Source organism: Eptatretus burgeri, chromosome 12 (assembly GCF_056783735.1).
Source record: "Eptatretus burgeri isolate ZD-2024b chromosome 12, Ebu_testis_v1, whole genome shotgun sequence".
Taxonomy (NCBI): Eukaryota; Metazoa; Chordata; class Myxini; order Myxiniformes; family Myxinidae; genus Eptatretus; species Eptatretus burgeri.
In genome coordinates this window covers 82194070-82219062 of record NC_140972.1, presented here as the reverse complement: position 1 = coordinate 82219062, position 24993 = coordinate 82194070, and the positions used below count along the sequence as shown (strand labels likewise).

The 24993-nt window shown below is 40.7% G+C and overlaps 1 long non-coding RNA gene across 2 annotated transcripts in view; it reads right to left on the bottom strand.

The window, feature by feature from the left end:
- Window positions 1-24993, bottom strand: part of LOC147016001 (uncharacterized) — a 40102-nt gene extending 15109 nt beyond the window's left edge. Inside the window, exons 1-4 of one of the 2 annotated variants that reach the window (XR_015049964.1) lie at window positions 24907-24993; window positions 17429-17554; window positions 13015-13096; window positions 9926-10307 (exon numbers count right to left, since the gene is read on the bottom strand). This is a non-coding gene — a long non-coding RNA (uncharacterized LOC147016001). Of the gene's footprint in view, window positions 1-9925; window positions 10308-13014; window positions 13097-17428; window positions 17555-24906 lie in introns of those variants that run through there. The other variant, XR_015049963.1, reaches the window with a different exon arrangement.

Here is a 24993-nt window from a genome sequence, read left to right as displayed (position 1 = left end):
AAAAAAAAAAAATCATTCTTTTATATATTTGGAAAACAGGTTATTTAATTTTTTATTGCCTTTTTTAGAAACTCTATGGTTTATCCGAAGTTCAGGTTTAATTTCAAGATTATCCATTATTTTATTTATACAATATCTTGTGTTGATAGTTCCCTGAAAATGACAATCGTTTTTAATATAAATCATCAATCCACGAAACATGGTCGTCATTTATGTTCAGTCTCTTCTCTTGTAAGAAAAGGTGGATTATCAACCTCACACTTTACATTCATTTATCAAATCAATCTTGTAAAGTAATTCATTTTTGGTGTAAATCTCAAAGAGTTATCTTCCTTTTTATATTTTTTTATTATCATTAATTAGAACATAATCACAGAATATACATTGTTTATAGGCTTTTGACTCTTTAATCCCCACCTTTCACACGCAGGACAATTCTCAAATTTGTCATGTGGAGAATCAGGAAATTCAGGAGGCTCAAAATCTAGTAAACTATTCATATTTATAAAGTAAAACTTTACTTCAAATAAAATTCATCTTCGGTACTTTCATTGATGCTTTCAGAATCATCTATAAAACTACTTTCATAATTATCGTTTGAACACAAACTCTCGGTATCATAACTGTCTTCTGTTCCAAAAAAGATACTATCATCATTCTCATAATCTTCCAAATCTTCATTTGAATAATGACTCATATTTAATTAGTAGAAAAAAAAAACATTACCATCTATATCTATGTACTTTTTTCATTAACAGATTCAACGACTACATTTTTTATATTAAAGGGAATTTTAAAATGGTCCTTAACTACTATTGAACGAAATGTCATTTCACCTGATATATTAACATCCATTATTTCATCAGGATTTACATCTTTCGGGTTGTTGAAAAAAAAAAAAATAGAAATTTCTCCTTGCATATTACAGATGGTCTTATCTTTTATTTCTAAAGCTTCATCCATAAGGTTTTACTTTTTTGATACTTTTTCTTGTTTCATTGCTTTTTCTCATTTTGAATGTATTGCCAGAAGGAAAGGAGAAACTTTTGTTAGAACTACTTTAATTGACGTTCTTCCGGATATACTATAAAAGTCCTTCCACTGAAGGAAATTGAAGAACTCATATTATTCACCATAATTTTTTTAATCCAATAGTTGTTATATTTATCTTGATTCAATTTTACATCCTCAACATATTTCTCAGTATCTTTTACAAATGAAGAGATTGATTGAAACTTGTCTTTTGTGTCTTGATGCATTGTATTTATTAAGTGAAAAAAGTTGGAGGATAAAATACTTTTAAGCACAGATTCACCTATAAATTAAATGGAATTATCATCAAGAAAATTTCAATTTAAGCAAAGTTTTGTTGTATAAATATGGTGAATATAATGTACTGCGATGTTTGTAATCTTGAATATAAATGTTGTAAAAAACACCTTCAAACCAACAAATACATATTCAATCTTTTCAGACAAATATCTCCACTTGACCAAGAATCAAAATTGTGATAGATGTGATAATGATATTTAAAATTGTTTTTAAAATAAACACCTTCAATCATGCAAGCACAAGAACAATGAAGAAAGGGAAGGTGCCACTAAATTTTCCATTGAAAACACTGATGGGATATTTAAAGGACATATAAAAATAAGATTGTTTCTCTTTCAAGACCCTGGACCATCTTCAATCATTGAAGCTGTTGATATGGTTAAACAAAGTATTGAAACATTAATTAAAAACACATTAAGTGAAATGAAAACTTAAGTTTTATATGGGAGTAAAATTGAATATGGTAAGAGAAGGTGATGAAACTACTCCCTATATGAGGAAAAACCCTCACTTTATCTCATCATTTCAAGATTTTGTAAGATGTGATGTTTACGATGAAATCCAGACAAGAACAAGATGTTGATAACACTGTTAAAGGTAGTGGATTTGCTATTACAAATATAATCTTTTTAGATATACACATCTTAAAATCAGATACTCTTCAAGCTTCTTCTTATATTGATTTAACAAAAGAAGATAAAACTTAAGAAAGCAGTTGTTAATATTCAAAACAAAGATAATAAATGCTTTCTATGGTCTGTTCTTGCTCACTTACATCCTCCACAATGGAAACCTGAAAGGGTTGAATATTATAAGAAATACGAGAATACATTAAATGTTCAAGATTTAAAGTTTCCAATGTCATTGAGAGATATTCCTAAATTTGAGAAAATGAATATATAATGTATCTGTTAAGGTATACAAACAAAGTTCAGATATTAAAAATTTCAAACAACTATAAAAATGATGAAACACATTGACCTTCTCTACTGTACTTCAAAGGAAAAATCCCATTGTGCTTTCATCAAAAATTTATCAAGACTAACCAAATCACAACTATACAAGAGAAAATGTAAAACATATCCTTGTAAGAGATGTCTCAACTCCTTTCATACAAAATAACGATTAAATCAACATTCGAAATATTGCAGTAATCATAAATCAACCGTGATCAATTTTCCAAAAGCAGGTTCAAACATATCATTCAAAGATTTTAACAAATCTATAAAACATCTGTTTGCAATATATGCTGATTTTGAAAGTATCCTTGAAAAGATAGGTGCTGTTTCTCCAAATCCAAATAAATATCAAAAACATACTCCTTATGGTTTCTGTTATTAGATCAAATCATCTGTTGGTGATGAATACAAAAAGTTAGAACTTTATAGAGGAGAAGATGCCTTGGTGGAGTTTGTAAGACGATTGGAAAAAGATTGCATAAGACTCAGAGAAATAATGGATAAAACCAATAATCCAATGTCATTAACAAAGGGAAAGAAAAAGGAATTTATAAAGAACAGTATCTCTCATATTTGTGAGGAGAAAATTGAGGGAGAGGTCAAAGTTCGGGATCATTGTCATCTTACCGGAAAATATTGTTGCGGTTGAGGAAATTCGCAAACCACCATTCAGGTCCCGTAGGTGAGATATCTCTGTAAGTACATGTGTAGTTAGCCCCAAACCCGTTGTTTAGAGGGAATAAATGTGATTCATTTGGGCTGCGACCCTTTGAGATAGTCGTTTTTCTGTTCCATCTTTATTTTGAACCAACCACGTCACAACCACCAACCGCAACGCTGCTTCACAACAACAACAACAACAACAACGCCAACAGCCATGACCTTTACCTTCACAACTCGCTCCCGCAAACATCGCATCACCGCCATTCCAAACGTCGCCATGGCCATAAACCACCACAATAAACCCTCGACCACCTTCACCTCTCCTCCTTCTACTGCCATTCCCGCACCACTTGTGAGCACTGAGCGTCAGGCTGTCCTGGCCTCGTACGGGATGCACGCTGAACCGCGAGTGCAAAGTGCGGCCTTTCCGAGGAGAATTCGGATCAGGAATGATACACGCCCACTTCTGATCCGTCCAATCAGCAAGCGCGGAGCGGTTTGGCCCCGCCTCCAGGCGCGTCGGAGTAGAATCGAGATATGCAAATTCGAGGATCAGGGGAGACTCACGCCCCTTTTTCTCCGTCCAATGGGCGAGCGTGGCTCCACCCCGGGGTCGTTCTGATCCAGAAATTTGCATATGGGTTCTCCTGCCGGACTATGAAGCACCGAGCACGGGGCGAATTTAGTCAGTTTGGGAGGAGTCAGTCTGGAGAGGTCGGAGAGCCGAGTGGAGCTCGCAGTCTGTCGGGGAGCTGCAGAGAGAGGAAGCCTGGAGTGCGGTCGAGTCGGTTTGAGCGCAGAGTTGGCCTTGGAGGAGCGGGGAGTGAGTCGGGAGGCGAGGGCGTACAGGTGGTTTGCTGCAGTCGGCTGAGGAGAATTGGGGAAGAGACCGAATAGCTCGGGTCCGAGGCAAGGAAGACGGCAGTCGGCGACGAGCTCGCAGTGGAATCACTCGTCGCGGGACCCAAGCAAGCCAGCTATCCTCTTTCCCAGAACATCAACAATTCCCCCCTTTTTTTTCCCCCTGCGCTGAGATAGTGCAAAAAGGGGGGCCCCGTTCCCACCCCACTCCAAGCAGTGCCAACGAAACCCGCAAAGGATCGTGGAGTCGGGGCGCCGCCGCGCCACCACATTGGCGGCTCATCACAAAGACACGCGTAGGATCCACCCAGTTTCGCGGACCTGACCGCTCTTTCAGGTCCCGCGCAAATATTGGCCCACAGGCCCCGCCTGCCCCTTTGTCTTTGAGGGTGGCCCTTTTCATTTGCTTTTGAGTAAATGTGTTGTTGGCGCCATCTGTAAAGTAAAACTGTTTAAGTGTTGCCGTGCTCGCGTAGTCGGTAGTATCTCTGCATTGTTGTGTTTCTTTTGTTGCAATTGCTTTAGGTGCATAATTGTTGTAATTGTATATGTGTGCTCCCCGTGTGCCGTGGAATAAATGTGCATTATGTTGAACTGTTTTCCCGTTTCGCTTCATCTTTTCTTTAATTGAATCTCCATCTTGCTTCACGTAAAGGGTTGGTAGTGGGCTTAATACGCCCGATAATTAATCGGAACCGTCGAGGCCGACGATAACACCGCTCGGTTATCCCGCTAGTACGGAACGGGTCGCTTAAGTGGCCCGTGTCGGAGTAGACCTGCGGCGAGGTGCGATCGCCCGGTCTACTCTCCGTGTGGGTACTTCGGTAGGTCGAATTTGGCGAACAACCCTATCCCATGCGGGGGGCCGATTGGCATGATCGTGGTGAGGCCGAAAGGCCCACCCGTGACTAGCTCCCGGCGTTAGTCCGAGAGGGTCACGACAGAATTGTCCGTCCGGTGGGTGACGTGCCACGATTCGAGTTACGTGGCCGTTCGCACGCCGGCGGGCGCGAATTCGCAACAATATAGAGGATCAGCTCATTCCCATTGTTATATTAATTACAAGCCCCCAAACTTTATTCCTGTCTTTCTTCATAGCAACGCTCACTATGACACACATCTATTTATAAATGAACTTTCAAAGACATCTGGAGATATTTCTGCCATTCCTAACACATGAAAAATACATCTCATTCACAAAAACAATTCATACACCCCCCCATAACCCATATCAGATTTCTTAACACATCCAAGTTTATGGCAATTCCATTATCTAACTTATCAAATATTAAAAACTTACGGAATCTTAAATCACATTTCTCAAGTCAAGAAGAGATTGATCTCTCATCCCAAAAGGGAATATATCCGTATGAGTATCTGGGTTCATTTGAGAAGTTTAAAGAAGCACAACTTCCTTCAAGGGAAAGTTTCTATAGCAAGTTGAATAAAACTCATATTTCCGATAGAGATTATACACAAGCTAAAAAGGTTTGAGAGAAGTTTCATATAAAGAATCTTGGAGAATATCATGATTTGTATCTTAAAACTGATATATTGTTCTTGGTTGATGTGTTTGAAACTTTTAGAACAGTCTGTCATAATAAAAATTCTAATGGATTCGACCCCACTCACCATTACACAGCCCGGAGTTTGGCTTGGAATGCAATGTTAAAAATGACAAAACAGAATTTGGAATTAATCAGTGACATAGATATGCTTTTAATGGTACAGAAGGCTAAAAGAGGAGGAACATCTCAAGTATGTTCCAAGAGATATGCCAAAGCAAATAACAAATATCTTCCTGATTGTAAAAAGAATGAGGACAACTCTTACCTGATGTATTATGATGTTAACAATTAGTATGGGTGGGCTATGTCTCAATCTTTACCTTATGGAAAACTTAAATGGGTTAAAAACCAGAGAGTTGGTGTTAAAGCCACCTAATGCTCACCTGTTTATACATTTATCGTTTTTAAAAGACTGGTCTAAAAATATTTTTTATAAGGCATTGCAGTGAAGTCTGATCCAAATAATTTTAAAGCAATATATGTATTTGTATATTGTAATCAGTAAAAAAGTGGTAGATAAAAACATTAGAAAGGGAAAAAACTTTAACGTTGATGTGCTACAAAAAGTTAAGTTCAAAACAGGTCAAAAATTAAAAAAAAAAAAATTGAAATTACTTTTTAATTTCATCTTCACTACATCAATAATATACCTCAAAGGAACCTCCATGCCAAATATCAGCATCCAATTACACATATTAAATGAATGGAAAGCTTCTAAATAACTTACACCAAAAACTTAACATTTTCACGCTCACACTGACGCTCATGCATGGGGTATCGCTCTCTGTTCTTCGAACAGGCGAGCTAAAAACATTATGAAAACGTTTTACAAGACATTGTTGTCTCCTCTCAAAAATAATTGAATGAAGCTGAAGTTGATTTAAAACATCCAGTAGAACTTTATCAAAAACATAAAGACCTTTGTTATGCCCCTGATAAAGAAAGTCCAAGAAAAGAATGGTTAAGTGATTACCAAAATTCATTTCAAATAAAAAGTAAATCTCCAGAAAAACTACTTCCTACATTAAATGATAAAGAAAGTTATGTTTTGCATCAAAGGAACTTTAGGCAATATTTATCTGCTGGGTTGAGAGTGAGGAAAATTCATTGGATTTTGAAATTTAAACAAAGACATTGGTTAAAGAAGTATATTGATTTTAATACAAAAAGGAGAACAGAAGCAAAAACAGATTTTGAGAAGGACTTTTATAAATTAATGAATAATGCTGTATTTGAAAAGACTATGGAAAATGTTAGGAATCGACAAAAAATAAGACTTGCTACATTTTGGAAACAGGCTTCAAAGTTAATTAATAGACCAAGTTTTGAGCGAGCGGAGGTGTTTTCAGAGAACTTTTGTGCTATTCATTTGAAAAAAAAAAAAGAGTATTAAAATGGATAAACCTATTTATATAGGAACATCAATTCTTGACTTGTTAAAATCATTAATGTATGACTGTTCTACAATAATTTAAAATCAAAGTATAAGGATAATCTGTCATTGTTATATATGGATACAGATAGTTTTTTTATTGGAAATTAAGACAAGTGGTGTATATGAGGATATGAATGATAATATTGATACATATGATACAAGTAATTATCAGTTAGGTGATGTGTTGTTTTCATCAAATAATAATAAGAATGTTATTGGTAAGTTTAAAGATTAATTGGGTGGGAAGGTCATGAGTGAATTTATATGATCGAGATCAAAGTCTTATGCTTTTAGGTATATTCATAATACTAACATTGAAAGGTGTGATAAGAAGCGAAAGGGAATAAAGAAAAATATAATCAAGGAAACAAACTTTAAACATTATTACAACTGTTTAACCTTGAAGAAGGAAGAGTACAGAAAAATGAATACAATAAGAAGTTATAAACATCAATTATATACAGAAGAGATAAATAAGAATGCATTAGGAGCTTTTGATAAGATATATTTTGGAGAATGGAATCAATAGAGAACGGAATGGAATCAATATGGTTATAAGTTCAAGTGTTAAGATATTGGGTTAGGAATTTTAACAGGCTACCGCCATCTTTTTACTAATTTATAAATGATAGAATCAAGCAATAACCAAACCAAAGAGTGAAGATTTAATCAGCCTTGGGATTTAAATGGGAAACAAAGAATGTGAGAAATATCAAATAAGTCTTATTGAAGAAATAACCGGGGTGGAAGTAGATAAAACAAATAAGTGGATAAATTTTATTACAAATAAGTTGGACGATGTAAAGAAAAAAATTAATATCCTTGAATGGACTGAAAACTTTGATGGTTATGAAGTGAACAATGGAAAAACAATTTACTGCAATCTCAAAATGACATGTGGCTCAAGAGGTGGTCAAATAAGAGCATTAAGAGAAGTTTATCATTTTATTTCTGCTCAACAAAGACACTTAAAGCAAGAACCAAGTTATTCTTTGTGAATATACTCGATGGAAATGAATGTTATAAGAAAATTAAGTTATTCCCTAAAGTAGAACATGGGCAAATATTCGTTGGTTCACTCTTTGATTGGAATGAAAATATAAAAGGACTGTGATTATGTTGGGGGGAAGAAGTGCTTTAATCAGTAAGTCTCAATCTTTCATAGTCTCAATTTTACATTTGCTTGTATGGGAGGGAAGGGGATAGGTGGGGAGAAAATCAGTCTCCTATTTTGGGCTTTTGGGGATTGAGTCAGAAAGTTTTTCCCTTTTACCATATTCATTTGAATGGGTGTCCCAGAAGCCCCATTTATCATCTACTAATGGGCCAACTTGAGCCACGTTTTTTAAAATCCTCAAATTTCATCCGATTGACTTGAAATTTGAAGAGCATTTTCATGTCAGGTCACTGAATACAAACACCTACTAATTTTGAAGTAAGCATAGGCCAAAAGGTCAAAATAGGCAAAAGGCCAAATTTTCTAAATCCTCAATTTTCATCCGATAGAGTTGAAATTTGAAAAGTATTTGCATATCAGGTCACTGAATTAAAACACCTATTATATTTGTGCTCACTATAGGCGAAAAGGTCAACATCAGCCAAATTTCTAAAATCCTCAATTTTAATCCAATTGACTTTAAATTTCAATAGAATTTGCAAATCATGACACGGAATTCAACCACCTATTAATTTTGAGGTAAACATAAGCCAAAAGGTCAAAATAGGGCAAAAGGCCAATTTGGGCCAAATTTTCTAAAATCCTCAATTTTCATCCAATTGACTTGAAATTTTAAGAGCATTTTCATGTCAGGTCGCTGAATTCAACTAACAATCTTAAGGTCAAAAGGTCAACAGGCCTAATTTCTAAAATTGATAGATAGGGCCAAAACTAAATACATCACTACAATCTCAAAAAAGTTGTGGACGAGTTTTGACAAAACAAGATGGAAGAGTTGAATAGGTGACAAGAACAAGCGGATTGGATTTTGGTTCGGATCCAGCCCATCAGTGGGATAGAACATGTAAACTGTTCCACCTAGCAGAGGTATGCGCCCTGCTGAGTGCCATTCCACTTTGTGCTGTTTTGCCAAGTTGTCACTCCATGAGTGATTTTTCATTTATTTGTCTGTAACTCTGCAGGATATCTCAAAAAGTTATGGATGGATCCAGATGAAATTTGGTCGGCAGGTTGGGTGTGTGACAAGGATGAGCTGATTAGATTTGGGTGAAGATCCAGATCCGGATCTGACTACTAGAATTTTTCAAGTGATTCTTCACCATTGAGAGGTAGAGCGAAAACTTACGTATCATGATATATCATAAAGTTGTGGATGGATTCGGATTAAACTTGGACACATTGGGTGTGTGACCAGGAAGAAATGATGTGATTTTGGTGAAGATCCAAATCCGGATCTGGATCAGAGAATAATTTAAATATTTTGAAGCGATTATTTCCCATTGAGAGATGGGGCCAAAAATGACTATATAGCATGATTTTCAAAAATGTATTGGATCCAATATGTTCTCGTGGATCAAGCATTACGTGGTGGAGGCATGCGGTCTACCGAGTGCCATTCTAGTTTGATATTTATTAGCCCCCGTTGGACTTGGTCCAAAACGGGGGCTTATGGATTTGTGTTGGTTTTTGTGTGCATCCACAACCATATCTTGGACATCAATGGACCAATTTTATTCGTACTTCGCAGAAAGACAACACATGATGGTATGCATATGCACGTCATTTTTACTGGCGGCTGTTGTAGTTGTAAAACACCCAATGTTGAACACGTCCTCAATCATTTCTCGGACATGCATTTATCAATGTTCAAACTTGGCACCCAGATAATTCATGATGGCTTACATATGCAGTCATGTTTTCAAGATGGCGGTCTGGTGGCCATTTTGTTACTTAAATGTGTCCCCAACCATTTCTCAGACATGCATGGTCTGATTTTGTTCAAATTTGGCACAGGACATGATGGTATACACGTGCTCCTCACTTTATTTTGCGATCTAATCAAAGATGGCCGACTGGTAGACTGGCCGCCATTTTAGTTGTACATAAATATTGGCTTACCCTCCACATCCCTATTAACCTTTGAACCACCACTTTCACACCACAGAATATCAAACATGTATTCATCTAGAAGTTGAGATATTCTTGTATCTAAACATTTTTTTTTCATAAAAGGAAACCAAAACGATTTGTTCAGAATCTCAAAAAGAGATTTATATTTTATTAACTTTCGAACCTTATTGTTATTTAATATTTTCATTAAATCGGCATTTGTAGGGTTATCAACATCAGTACAATGCCAGTCTTTTTTGGAAAATCTCCCATTTTTTATGCTGTCGAATATAATTCTATATTCACAAAAATGGTCCAGGAACAAGGCTATAAAGATCATGAAGGTAGCAGAATGGAAATTGAGGGCTTCGCATCAAACCATGAAGAGGCAGACACCAGTATTGTGGAACATACACAAGCTTCTGCAGAAAATGGAGCACAGCATATTGTGGAAAACAGTCCTGAAACTGCTTTTACATCACATTACTCTCTGCTCGAGGGAAATATTTCTCCTCACCGACAGAAGTAGAAGCATTCAAATCTCGCAAGGTACATCCCAATCCACAGAATATATGAGAAGTTTGGAAAGAAACGGCATGACATCATGTTGCCAGCTTACGATATAACCGGTTGTGACACTGTGAGCTCCTTCCGGTAGCATGGGAAGCCAACAGTGTACCATTTGATGATGCAGAAAGCTGAAAAATTCCATGCTCTGTTCAATTAGGGGGAAAGGTTTGACATTGCAAGGTCACGGCCACAAAATTTGTTGAGGCTTTGTATGGCCAAGCACATTGCGAGTTGTAGAATTCCCCCAGGTATGAGAAGCACCTGCGAAGCTACCTCCAACAGAAGATAGCTTCAGTTTACACTTTCAATGGTGCGAATATCAGCTGCAGAAATGGTGAGAGGCTGTCATTAGCATGCAAGAGTTATTCTATCTTACAGAGAGAGTTTTGTTATGAGAAGAACACAGGTGGGACATCTATCATGCCAATGTTGATGAACCAGCCTGCCACTGCACAGAGCAGTTGAATGACGTTATGCGCTATTGCCAAACAAACTCCTGTGATTCCCAGTGCACTTGTCTCAAGAATGAAAAACCATGTACGACAGCATATATTGGTGAAGCAGTGTGTCCAATTGATGCATTAGATGACTACTGCATGTAAAAATCCTCTGAAAGATGCAGCACTCTGACAGTGAATCTAAATTAACTGTGGTCAGCTGTATTTAGCAATGTGCGAATAATCATGTTGTGAATTGTTTAATTGTATTCCTTGACTCTTAAATCAAAGGGTTAGGCACCAAGATCTTGCTCTGAGGTGCTATAGTAAGTGATTTAAGAAAGTTGGACTTTGAGATGGTGATCATGTTGGAAATGGTGGCGTATGTAAATTGCCATCACTTTTCAGCTTCTCATCACATGTTTTCATATGAACTCCATAAACCCGAGGTCAGTTTTAGCTATGATAACAAATGTTATTATTCTGCTCCTGGTTGCTTTAAAACTATGGCTGCTATCTGTGCAGGCTTGTGTTTTTTACCCAAGACCATCTCATCTTCACACATGCCCACTCCCCTGGAAAGAAAAAAAGAAGAAAAAAAAAATACAAAACACCCCCACAAAAAACACTTAAAAAAAAAAAACATTTCACATTTTCCTTGTTTTGATCTCGTGTTGATAAATTAGTCTGTCGGTGATGTGGTGCTGGCATGATGGGCCGAATGGCCTCCTCCTGTGTTTCTAGTTTTTACCCGATGCTTGCTACAGGACAAAAAGTATCAAACGAGAGATGCAGAATTTATTTGCCATAAAGTCCAATGATAGTATTCGGTTCAACCAACTTAAATAATGCACGTTTTCCATATAACTGATAGCTACACCTTTAATAAACGGGCCTATTCAACATTTTGGCATTGAAATAGGTATGATTGACCGACATAGATCCTATTTAAATATCTGTGTTAATTAGAAGAATTATCACCCTTTGACATTTTCCCCCCCCCCAAGTTGCAGTTTTGTAACATGAATGTTGTAACAATCAAATTTATCGCCAGGGGTCAGTACAGCACAAGCAAATGGAGCATGTATTCAGTTCAAAAATATTTTTTTATGGATTGCAACATCTCTGGCTTCAATCTTATTTTGTGGATATCTTCTGATCTTGTCAACAATTGGATATTTTCATGATTTCCTCATCTGTTGTTCATGTATAGCCAGCCAGAACATGTTCAGCTTGTTTCAATCCCTGTCAATGGTACTTTGCATTGCATACCTGCATTGTTCTGTTGGCTACTCCCCCCTGTTATTCCATCAATGTTTTGCAAAAATGAGGTGTACCAATGTTTACAAAGCTGATAAGTTAAAATGTGTTCACATTATGCAAGTACAGCTCAATTAGGATGGTACTCGCAATTGAGTCTTGTGTGGGTTCAATCCCTATGTCAAATTAAAACTGCCATTTTGCTTATTATCAGCAGGAGGTGCTCTCTGGGCATACTGCCTTGTAGATTGCAGCCAAAAGCAAACAGTCTCATTTGTGTTAAAGTTGTGGGCATTAAAACTCCCATGGTACGTTTACAAAATAATTTGCACAGCATGAGCTTATCTGCATAAATAATACTATCTCTAGTAGGTGAGGGTGAGAACTGGAGCTCTTTCTTCTGATATTATATATTTGATAGGAATTTAATTATGAATTCAAAATGACTTTGTTGTGGTGGAGTGGGTAAGGGATTGTTGCATTACCCTTATCCTTTGAAGTGTGTTTTGATTCCATTGGCTACTCAGTTAGTTTCTGTCTTCTGCAAAAGAATGATGACCCTCCAACTCTTTCTAATGCTCAGGCTCACCATTTTCTTTCATGCGTGTTGATATTGTACCTTAATTGTATCAAACAGGTCTTTTTTTGCACCTATCAGTTTCCTAAAATGTTATTTTAATAATTTTATAATTACCATCGATGTGATCCCCTTTTTGTCAGAGGGATCATTCTATAAATAAAGAGCCATTCACACTTCATTTCATTCTCTAGAATTGCGAACAATTGAAGTACCCAATTAGATATCTGCGATCACATAGCAATCGCCAAGGGTATAAGCCTCCTCCGACCGAGGGAGGCTTACCTTTGGTGATCGCCTGCGATTTACACTTGGCCCACGATCCAATGATTGACATTCCTTTTTTGGAGCACCATATGACCTTGACCTTCAACATTTAGGGATAGAGTGTAGATTAAGAAAATGTGTCCCTATCCATAAACTCAATATTATGAACATCAGAAGAAAGTTGCTTTTCACGTCATAATTTCAATTCACATTATTGATTCAAATTATAACCAAAAGTGTTTTTTTTTGTTAATTCGGTCACAATCCGAAAAAAATAGGTCAAGGACACGAATCAAATATCAGGTGCACAACGTCAGTGCAGCTTCGCTATTGTGATGCAAGTACATCTTAGAAGGCCAAGCGGTCTTTGAGATACTGCATTGGCAAAATTGAGCGATGACAAAAAACACGTTATTTATTCAAACCATGATTTGACCTTGACATTTAACTCAGAGGGGTATTATGTAAATTAAGTGCGAATTTACCTTGTTCTGGGCTATCTAGTGAGGACAATCTCAATCTGATTGGAGAAAGCTTCGCCGAGTTTTGGAGAAAATATTCAAATGGCTATAATTCGGTCATGGTCTTAAGATTTAGGTCAAGGTCAAAATAATTGTCATCCCCGCATACTTTCTATTGACACCATGAAGGCAAATTTTAATTCCGAAAGTCGCAGCTGGCGCCGACATACAGCTCAGAATTTGATAGTTCAGAAATTGGGAGTGCAGGAAGAAAAAAAACTAAAAATAAATTGTGGTTTTGTACTCATCGGGGATTGAGAAACTCTGGGGTACCATTAAAATGTGGGATGCTAATTGTCGAAACAAACCCTACAACAGCTATAAGCCTCCCCCGATCCAAAAGGGAGAAACCTAATTATAGGCCTGAAATATCTCATCATAATTTTCTTATGGAGTAATGCAGAGATGCCAACTTTTGGAAATCAGAATTAGGGAGGATTTGCAACCGACACCAAATAATGTGCGCTAAGCGCACATCTCGAGCGCGGAGCGCTCGACCCTTGCGGCGGAGTCCAGGGCCCGCCTTCGGGCCCTGGAAGCTCTGGAGTTCTAGACGCTCTCTAGTGCCCTCTGAGCCCTATTTTGGAGCATTTAACATGTTAAGAATTCCCACTTTTTGAACAAAAAAAGGGGAAAATTGTGCACTTTTTAATGTTACATGTATGTTAATATTAGTAAGTTAGGGGACAATCAAAGATTAACAAAAAGCACAAAAGAAGCAATATTTTTCTTACCTTACTGGCTGGTACTACTGCTGCTTGCTTTTTCCATGGCAGCTTTGCTGAGTGACAGCTGTGTGGCTCTTTTAGCCCTTCTGATTATGTCTTTGCTGTATTCTCTCTGGTAGCAAGGGGTGCTATGAGCTAGTTTTTCAATTAAGAGAGCTTCCAGGGTTTTGACACTCAAATTGGGACGAAATTCAGTATGATTCTTCCGTACAAGACTGAGTGCCCGCTCACATGATGCGTTCGAATGAGGAATGACCAAGATTCCCTTCATCACTTTGCTCAAATTAGGATACTTCTTGGCACCAGTGCAGGGATCTGTGAGCTGTGAAATCCGATGCCACTGCTCATCCACTCTCACTGTCTCAGTAGCAATTGTAGCTATGGAGGCGTCTGCCTGGTAGTGAGCGAATTCACTCTCAAGACTGTCTATGTCACTATCACCGCCACTGAACAGACAGGGGAATTTCTTGATGAAAAACTCCACACAGTCAAACCCCACTTCTTGGTGTAGCTTAGCATCCAGCACCTGAGCATGCTTGGCTAATTCATCATCTAGCGGCCAGGTTTTGAAGATGTAATTGCAGGCTTTCACATAATATGAGCGAACTGCACTGAAGAAACCTTGGATGTCTGACTCACTCAGAGTGAAGGTGGATTTCTTGAGACTCCTTTGTTCCCTTATATACAGTTTGGCATCGTTCCCAATCATGAGGTCCTCATCATTCTTCTGATGATTTCTGTCAGAGAAGGGTACATTTACCAGAGCAACCGATGACACTGATGGTTTCAAAAACCGTACGAAGATATCTTTCAGAAGACCATTCAATTCTCCGTGCAGGAGACAAAGACGTCTCTTTGGAGCAGAAGATTCCCCTTCTCAAAAAGCTTGTTAGCATATCGAAGGAAGAAACAATAGAGTTTTGTTTGTGGAGACAAGAACATCCTGTTGACACGTTTTTCTCTAGATTCCTGCACAGTGTTTGAGGAAGATGCGCTTTTAGTTGTAGAACTCGTAGTACACTTAGCCGCAGGGCGATCACACTTGCGTTTACTGCCAGCAGAAGAGGTCAGACTCGTAGTACCAGATCCAATTTTACGTTTGAGGAGAGAGCTTGAGGTAGGTGCAGCCAAGGAAGAAGACCTCTGATTCGAAGGTTTTGCTGAGCTTCTATCAAGTGATTTGGCAAAAGCAGAACTTAACTTGGGTCCTTCTTTACCTGTAGATGGGACTATCACAGTCTTTCTCGACTCTGAAGGGATCTGCTTTGTAGATGAACGTGATGAAGGGCCGGTGATGCTACCTGCTCTCAGCATTGGTTTTGGTGCTGTCCCTGCTGTCTTCTTCGCAGCAGATACTGCAGTGGTAGTGGTGAATGCTGCTCCACTAGTGCTTGATCCTGCAGTGCCAGTACTGGCAGTAGATACAGTGCCGTCCTTCTTGCTCGTTGTTAGAGTCTTGGCTACAGTTGGTTGCATTTTTCTTCGTACTTCTTCTTTGAAGAAGAGGCGAAGTGGCTCCCACTGTTCAATCAGCCTGTCTAGGCACTGACCAAGGGACAGCCACCTTGTTGCGACATGCTTCAGAATCTTGTGTGTCGGGGCATCACAGAGTTCTTGCAGTGCTTTCACTCCTTTGACGCGTTTACTACTTTTGTCCAAGTAGTAGTAAATATCGATGAGAAAGTCATCTAATTCAATGGGTAAGGCCTGAGCCGCCTTCTTGGCCGTATTGTGCATCATATGGCAAGGGCATCCCATGATGTAGCACTCTGGATTTTGTTTGTGGATATAAGCAGCGACTCTTTTGTGCTTGCCCACCATGACAGAGGCATTATCAGCACAAAAGGAAACACAATTTCCCCACGGAATTTTCCTGATCAAGCAGTTTGAAAATGTTTTCTCCAGTGGAATCTTGTTTGCACGCAGGCAAACTTAGCAAACCTTGCTTCACAATCCCAGCACTGTTGTCATAGTACGAAATCAGGACAGGATATAGCTGGGCCTCACCACTGTCATTGCTACCATCTGTAGCTAGGCTAAATGGAGCTAGTCTAGCAATATCGGCAATAGATGAAGCAGTAACATTTGACAACTCACCAATTATTGCTGAAGTTTTTGTTCTTGCACATCCATACTTTGAAGCAACTTTTGAATCTGGAAACATCTTTTGAAATAGAGGTCCAGCATGATCTGAGACTGATATGGGCAAGTTATGTTCCACAATAAATCCACTAAAGAGAAGTTCCGCTCGGGTAACATCCTCTTCCTCGCTTGTCCCTTGTTTTGTGAAATAATTCAGAAGTGTACCGGTACTCGTGCTCGAAGATCTCTCCTTTGCAATGTCTGTGTGCCGTTTGCTTCCAACGTGCTTCCGAATATCATCGCGACCTCCGTGCTCAACTGAAATATCAACGCTGCATACTGTACAATACGCATGATGAATTCCTCTTTCAGACTTTCGAATACACGGGTATTGGAGACTGTATTCGGTCTTGTACTTCTGAGACCATTTCTTGGTCTTCGTAAGCTTCTTTTCTGCCATTTCGTAATCAACATCGAGGGCTTGAAGCATCGGTAACTTCGAAGTCGATGTTCCACAGCTGCAGCGTGACTCGTAGAACTCTAGCGGCTGTTAAACACCGCACGGTGGTCGTGACCGCCGGGCTGGTACGGGGCCCAGCTGCATGCAGTGAGCATATCGCATGCATATACACTGTGCATACATACCGCATGCACTGTATTGCACACATACCGCATGCACTAAATCTCAGTGCATGATCGCATAAGCGAGATCCAGACCCAATGTTTCGCTGCTCCTCATTTGAATTTGCAATTTTTTACGTACAATTTGGTAGCAGCGAACGTTATGGAGTTACCACATGCTATACGTAGCAGATGATGCTTTTCATTCAATTCTCATACTAGTACATTCTGATTAGTGAACAGTGCAAAAATATCAAAATTTCGGGAGGATAAGGATAGTGATCGTAAGGGCGGGAGTTTGGGTGAATTTTCGGAAGCCTCCCGATGAAATCGGGAGGGTTGGCATCTGTGAGTAATGGCCCATACATTTATTACAAACATGATGTATTAATGAGATGGAGGAAGCTAAATTGAGGAAGTTTACAATTTCAAAGTTCATCAAATGAAGTAGTTCACCATTACATGCAATGTTCAACTCACATTCCCATGTTGAGTCATTTCCACCGCCCAGTGTTCCAGTCCTGCCAGCACAACTCACGCGTGTTCACCTCATCGTTCAGGTTTGTCGATTCTTCGATTCTTGTCGTGGTGCCCTTGTACGATGGCCTGTCCACAAGGTTGATTTAAAGAGCTCAAAGGAATTCTTTCCCGATACACAATCTTGATGAGTTTTAATCAACGTGATTACAATCGGCCACACGTGTCAACCGCTTTGGACATTAACATTACATTCATTCGGGGACGATGGAAACACACAGCTCATCACATATCACCTGTGCCTCTTCACCTCGCTCTCGCAGGTTTATATAGTAACAGAATAATCCCGTGTCTTTCAGCAAATGTGATTCCAGTCTATACTGGAAGTTTCGTTTGAGAACGTTCCAGCACCTTCACGAATCTCACCAGGCAGTTCACATTTCAATACTGCCATCAACAATCAAAATTAACTCATTACATCGAACAGTTTATATTACCATTTACCGATCCATGCTACACAAAAGTTCGAACATGTAACCGTCCATTTACAGGCATTTACTAATTATCAAATTTACCACATCTAGCTTTTAACTGACAAATAAGACCCACCTTTTGTAAAATATTATTGGAATTTTTTTTTTTTTTTACAAGTCAGTTAAAATTAGAGGGTGAAAAACACACCAAAAAGAAACAATCACAGTCGACTCATACAATCAGCTTCCACATTCTCGGCTCCCTTAATGGCTTGAATACAGAAGCGATAGTTCTGTAGGAACAATGCCCATGGCATTATCCTCGTGCTGTCAATCTTACACTTCTCTATGCATAACAGGGGCTGATGATCGGTCTGTATGATGAACTTTCATCTGCAGAGATAGTTCTGGAATTTCTTGACAGCAAACACGATAGCAAGACAATCACGTTCTATTGCCAATTAGTTCCTTCTGCAGGGTCGGGGTTTCTTGCTGGCATACACTACAGGAAAGACTGTCCTCATACTCTTGCAAAAAATCGGGCATCTGTAGTACAGGGGCCTTGCAAAGAAGGTTCTTCATCCTTTCAAATCCCCACTGTTGGGGTGCATCCCATAGAATGTGGTTGAGCTGACCCTTTTTGGTGAAGTCAGTGAGAGGTACAACTTCATCTGCGTAGTTCAGTATGAACCTCCTTTAGTACCCCGCTAAGCCCAAGAACGATCTAACCTGTCTTTTGGTCGTCAGTACTTGGGCGTTTGACGCAGGTGAGTTTCTCTTCCTCCATCTGTACCTGACCCTTTCCCTCTGTCTTGCTGACAAATCCTTGCTGATGTTGACATCCTCGTGGGTCTCTCCATCAGCCCTGGGTCTCAATTCTAGCAAATCTTCATTCACCAAGACACACTCTTCACCATCCGGTTCTGGGTCTATGACCACCATACCAATTACATCTGGCTGTAACGTGACATCAGCTGCATTGTAAGCTCCCTCATGATACAATTTAAGAAGGTTGGTATGGCAAATTTTGGTCTTGCCTTTGACACAGATCTTTTAGTCTATCTGGTTGACTACTTCCTGGACTTCATATGGTCCCTTGCCATTGGAGTGTCAACTTGTTGTGCTCTGTTGGTAGTAGCAATAAAACTGTCTCCAACCTTGAAATTCCTGTCTCTGGTTTTCTTGTCATATAAATGTTTCTGACTGCTTTGAGCTGCGTGTAGACTCTCTCGCACCAGTCAACAAGTGTCCTCCAATCAATTACGCAAGTCAAAGACATATCAGGAGGCATTATGAACCTCCGACATGTTCTCTCCAGTCCACAGTTCCTTCAACAACTGCACGGGCCCTCTTACAGTTCATCCATAGAGTAGCTCGAATGCTGAGAACCCAGTACTTGCTTGAAACATCTTTCTGAAAGCAAATAGCACCACCTGCAGGTACCTTTCCCAATCACATGGTCACTCCCAATCACATGGCATCTTCCTCAGCATGCTCTTTAGAACTTCGTTGATCCATTCACAAAGTCCTTTGCACCTGGGGTTATATGGTGTCATGAAGAGATGCTTCATTGCAATGAGTCAACACACCTCCTTCATCAGCTCTGATGTAAATTGAGTACCTCTTGTCAGTACCTCTTGTGGGAGTCCGACTCCGGAGAAGACTTCCAGCAGTGCTTTCGTGACACTCAGTCTCAATCTTGGGGAGTGCAATTGCTTCAGTCTACCTTGTGGCGCGGTGGGGCGAAGTCTACAATGGTCAAGATGTCCCGGTTGCCCTTATCAGACACTGGGGACAATTGTCCAATCAGGTCTACGGCCACTCTGTGAAAGGGCTCCTCTATCAACGGCATGGTTCCCAATGGTATCTTGGAAACCATCCCTTTGAGGATGGTCCTCTGGCAAATGTCGCAGGACTTGCAGAATCTGCTGACGTCACTCGTTATTCCTGACCAATGGAAGTTGCTCATTATTCTGTCAGTTCTCTTCTTCACTCGAAGATGACCTCCAACAATTGATTCATGTGCCAATTTAATCATGGCCTCCCGATACTTGGGTGGAATGATGATTTGCTTCATCTCAGGTGTGTCAGTTGTGTAGATATGGTGCAAGACACCTTTGTGGACTTCAAGCCTGTACTTGCTCGTTTCACGTCCGATGATCTCTGGTATCCTGCACCCACTTCCACAACTTTTGAAGCGAATCATCTTCCTTCTGAGCTTGGTCGAGCTTTTGCACAGTAACTTTAGGAATGTCAGATTTTGACACCTTCAATGGTTTGATGTTGACCTTGTTGTGCTTGGTCTGTGCCTTGGACAATACTGCTTGTGCCAACTGTAGAATCCAGTTTTGGTCTGGATCCTTGACCTTCCATGCTCCCAGTATATTACCGATCACAAGATCACAAATGGGTCCTCCGTGCATATGAGCTCCACCTCTCCTATGTAATGCAGTGTGTCCACGTGGATCTTTACAACTGGATCATGACACAATGTACGATCAATCAGCTTGCAGGAGTAGACCTTGTCAGTCATCAGGTCTTTCTTCACAGCTGTACGAGTACATCCTGTGTCTTGGAGTACTGTCCCTTTCTGTGAACCAATAGAGCCTTCATCCACGGTGATGTTGCCATTGGCGATGCCAGCGGTGGTTTTCTCACAATTGCTAAAGACCATAGGTGTTGACTGAAATCCTCCTTTGTTCACCCAGATCTCTTCAGGACACTTTTGCACAGCTGATGTAGACTACGCTTTTGGCTCTGCTCTGCACATAACATCTTTCCTCTGTAAGTCATGCACTGCAATGGCTGCCTTCTGTTGTGGCCTCAATCGACATTCGGCCATCATATGGCCTTTCTTGTTGCAATATAAGCATTCCTTCACGCTTTTACTGAGTTTGGGCTTTGTAGGCCGAGATGGGTCAGTCTTGTGCAGAAAACTGTCTGACCTTGGTTTCATTTTAAGGTCCTCCTAGAATCTTGACTGTCCGCCCAGTAATGCACCCACCATGTGCTTCAATATACTGCTCAGCCATGGTTTTCATTGCTTGAGTGTTCCCAGGCACCCTCTCACGTATGAACAGAGCCATCTCTGTAGAACACACATTGAGGAACTGTTTACGAACCAACAAGTCAGTTTATGCCTCAAAGCTGCATTCATACTTTGCCGTCAAAGTTCATTGTGTAAAGCACAGTCTCAAACGTGTCATGAACCAAAATGCAGTTTCACCTTCGTCAGGTTTAATTTTTCTGAACCTCTGGTGATATACCTCCTCTAAGTTCATACCTCTTTAACAAGGCCACTTTCAAGCGATCATCATCGTGAGCATTCTCTGAGGGCATACTGGTATACACCTGGAGTGCTTTGCCTGTGAGAAGGGGGTTGAGACTAACTGCCCAGTCCTCTCTGTTCCAGTGGTGTAGTCTAGGTTTTTGCAGTGAGTATACTGTGATGATCCCCGAATCCCTCCCGCCTTCGCCACATCTGTGCTGGAGCGACACCCCATAAGCACCACGGCACGAACACATACACCCACACACAATCGAGAGCATTCTGCAAGACTGGGTATGTTTTAGTAACAAATTATAGCAACACAGACTATAACAGCTAATGACATTTACAGCTGGGAAGATTTAAACGCTTTGGGCTGATTTTGTACCGTTCAGTGATCCCAAGTGATTTTGCATGGCTGGAGGATACAAATTAAAACAGTACGAGACTGGAATAGTCTGAATGCATCAGGTGTCAGAACCCCAAATGTTGACACTTCCAAGAGAGCTTTGGGCGGCAAGTTTGCATGTAATCACCAGGTTCAAGTGCACGAGTCTTCAGCATTGACGTTAAGCACTAAATTGGATGGTTTTTTTTTTTTAATAATGAGCTCTGGTGTGAACAATAGCACAATGAGGATGAGGCATAGGCCTAAGCCAAACTCAAGGGAAGGCAATAGCACACGAGGCCTAATAGTCATCGTCATGGGCCAATCAATGGTTCACAGCTAACTGACAATATTATTGCCTGGACCTGAAACACATATATATATATATATATATATATATATATATATATATATATATATATATATATATATATATATATATATATATATATATATATATATATATGTATATATTGTTGTGGTTGACGAAATTCGCAAACCACCATTCAGGTCCCTTAGGTGAGATATCTCTGTAAGTATATGTGTAGTTAGGCCCAAACCCGTTGTTTAGAGGGAATAAATGTCATTCATTCGGGCTGCGACCCCTCTAGATAGCCGTTTTTCTTTTACTATCTTTATTTTGGACCAGCCGCCATTACTACCATTACTACCACCACCAACCACGTCTCAACAGCCATCACACAACAACCACCAACCGCAACGCCGCTTCACAACAACAGCCACGACCTTTACCGTCACAACTCGCCCTCGCAACCATCGCATCACCACCATTCCCGCGCCGCTTGTGGGCACCGATACTGGACTCGTGCAGGGCGTGCACCGAGCAGCGGGTGCAGAGGCACCAACCTTTCCGAAGCAATCGGATCAAAAACGACTCACGCCCACTTCTGTTCCGTCCTATCGGCGAGCGTGGGGCGATTTGGCCCCGCCTCCAGGTGCGTCGGAGTGTGGTCGCTATATGCAAATTCGCGGATCAAAAAGCATTCACGCCCACTTTCTTCTGTCCAATGGGGAGCCAGCCAGAGGTAAAGGGTCGAAGGTGAAGGAGCGAGGCCACGGGGGCTATAAAGGGCCGCGTTCGCTCGCCAAACAGTGCAGTTCGGAGTTGAGTTGGGAAGAGCCAGTCAAGAGAGGAGTCGGAGAAGGCAGTTGGACGGAGCTGTGGAGAGTTGGAGAGGTGGCGGCGGCGAAGGCAGTCAAGGGGGTGCTCGTGTCAGAGTCGGGGAGCTGCGGAGAGGAGAGGCCGGTAACGCGACCGAGGTCGCGGTGGAGACGCTCGTCGCGGGACCCGAGCCAGCGAGATATCCTCCTTCCCCCGAGCATCAACAACCCCCTCCTGTTTCCCCCCGCGCTGAGATAGTGCGAGAAGGGGGGCCCCGTTCCCACCCCATACCAGACACTGTCCGCGAGGCCCGTGGAGTCGGGGCGCCACCGCCATTTTGCGGCTCATCACCAGACGGGTAGGCTCGACGCGGTCTCGGCCCCAGGCCCGTCTGCCCCCCTCATAGTGGAGGGTGGTCCCTTTTTCTTTTGCTTTGAGTATATGTGTTGTCGGCGCCGTCTGTGAAGTAAAACTGTATAAGTGTTGCCGTGTGCCCGGTAGTCGGTAGTAGATCTGCATTGTGTTTTGCTTTTACATTTGCTTTTTGTGCATTATTGTGTGTTTCTTCTCCTTTTACATTGGCTTTTGGTGTATAATTGTATATGTGTGCTATCCGTGTGCCATCGCGAAATAAATGTGCTCTATGTTGAACTGTTTCTCCCGTTTCGCTTCGTCTTTTCTCCAATTGAATCTCCATCTTACTTCACGTAAAGGGTTGGTCGTGGGCTAAAACGCCCGATAATTAATCGAACCGTCCAGGTTGACAATAACACCGCTCGGTTATCCCGATAGAACGGAACGGGTCGCTTAAAGTGGCCCGTGTCCGAAGTCGACCTGCGGCGAGGTGCGATCGCCCGGTCTACCCTCCGTGTGGGTACTTAGGTAGGTCGAATTTGGCGAGCAACCCTATCCCACGCGGGGGGGCGATTGGCACGATCGTGGTGAGGCCGAAAGGCCCACCCGTGACTAGTTCCCGGCGTTAGTTCGAGAGGGTCACGACGGGATTGTCCGTCCGGTGGGCGACGTGCCGCGATTCGAGTTACGTGGCCGTTCGCACGCCGGCGGGCGCGAATCCGCAACAATATATATATATATATATATATATATATATATATATATATATATATATATATATATATATATATATATATATATATATATATATATATATATACATATATATACACACACATACATATACTGTATAATCCGAAAACAGAATTCAAAAATAACTTTCCGTTCGTTCGTCAGAGCTGTTGGAGTGAATTTGCATATTTTTCCACCGCTGCCTTTAAAATCTCTAATTTAATCATTACAAGTCACAGAGCTTAGTGGAACTCCTTATTTTGTCAGTCTATCCTTCCTCTATGTCCTCGTGCCGACGGAAAAATTATTCGGATGATGGTGGAAGAGAAATTCCTTCCGGAATGTTATTTTTCCCAGTACGAAATGCAAGCCGCGGCTAAACTGCGAAACATAAGCAGTTTTTAATCGGATTTTCGCGGTAATCTCATTACCTCCCTAGAGATACTGATAAATACGAAAACGGATTGAACATTTTTCGTTCCCTTCGATGGCGAGGCGCCGAAATGTACGCGGCCCACCAACAATCGTTTTTTACTGTAATTTAATCACCACAAGTCCGACAACCGAATGATACCCCTCGTTTCGTAGGTCTGTACCTCACGAACCTCCAAGTACTGATGAAAAAAATATTCACATTAACCGCCGCGAAAGGGAATTCATCAGCGCATTTTATTTCCTGTTCTCAAAGTACCCAAAGCTGCTTTAGTCGCCAAAATACCAAAAATCCTCCGATTTTCACCTGGTTTTCTACGTTGGGATTTAGCCGATGGCTATCGACTGCGAAATCTGAAAACAGAATTCCAAAATATCTTTCCGTTCGTTCGTGAGAGCCGGGAGAGTGAAACTATCACAGCCATAAGGCCTAACACTAATCGTATAGGCCAGCGGCATGAAGTCCTTTATTCGCTCATAACTCGACAACACAAAGTCACACAAATTCAACACACACATCATCGTGCAGGTAATAACGTCAGGCATCCGGCGATATCAGTTATAAAGGCGGAAGAAGCCATTTTGGTCGTTAAAGGGGCCCCGAACCGTTGCGGCCTACAACTTCCTTGGCGTGACGCTCCGGGTCGCGAAGCCGCGATTTCATTAAACACATAAAATGACGATACAAATTCCGAAAACGTCCAAACATACCTCAAAATGTTCAGGTGGTTTTCCGTCCTCCCTGATCTCGCCTGAGGATAGACCAATAATTAATTGGCCAATCCCCCACACACCCCA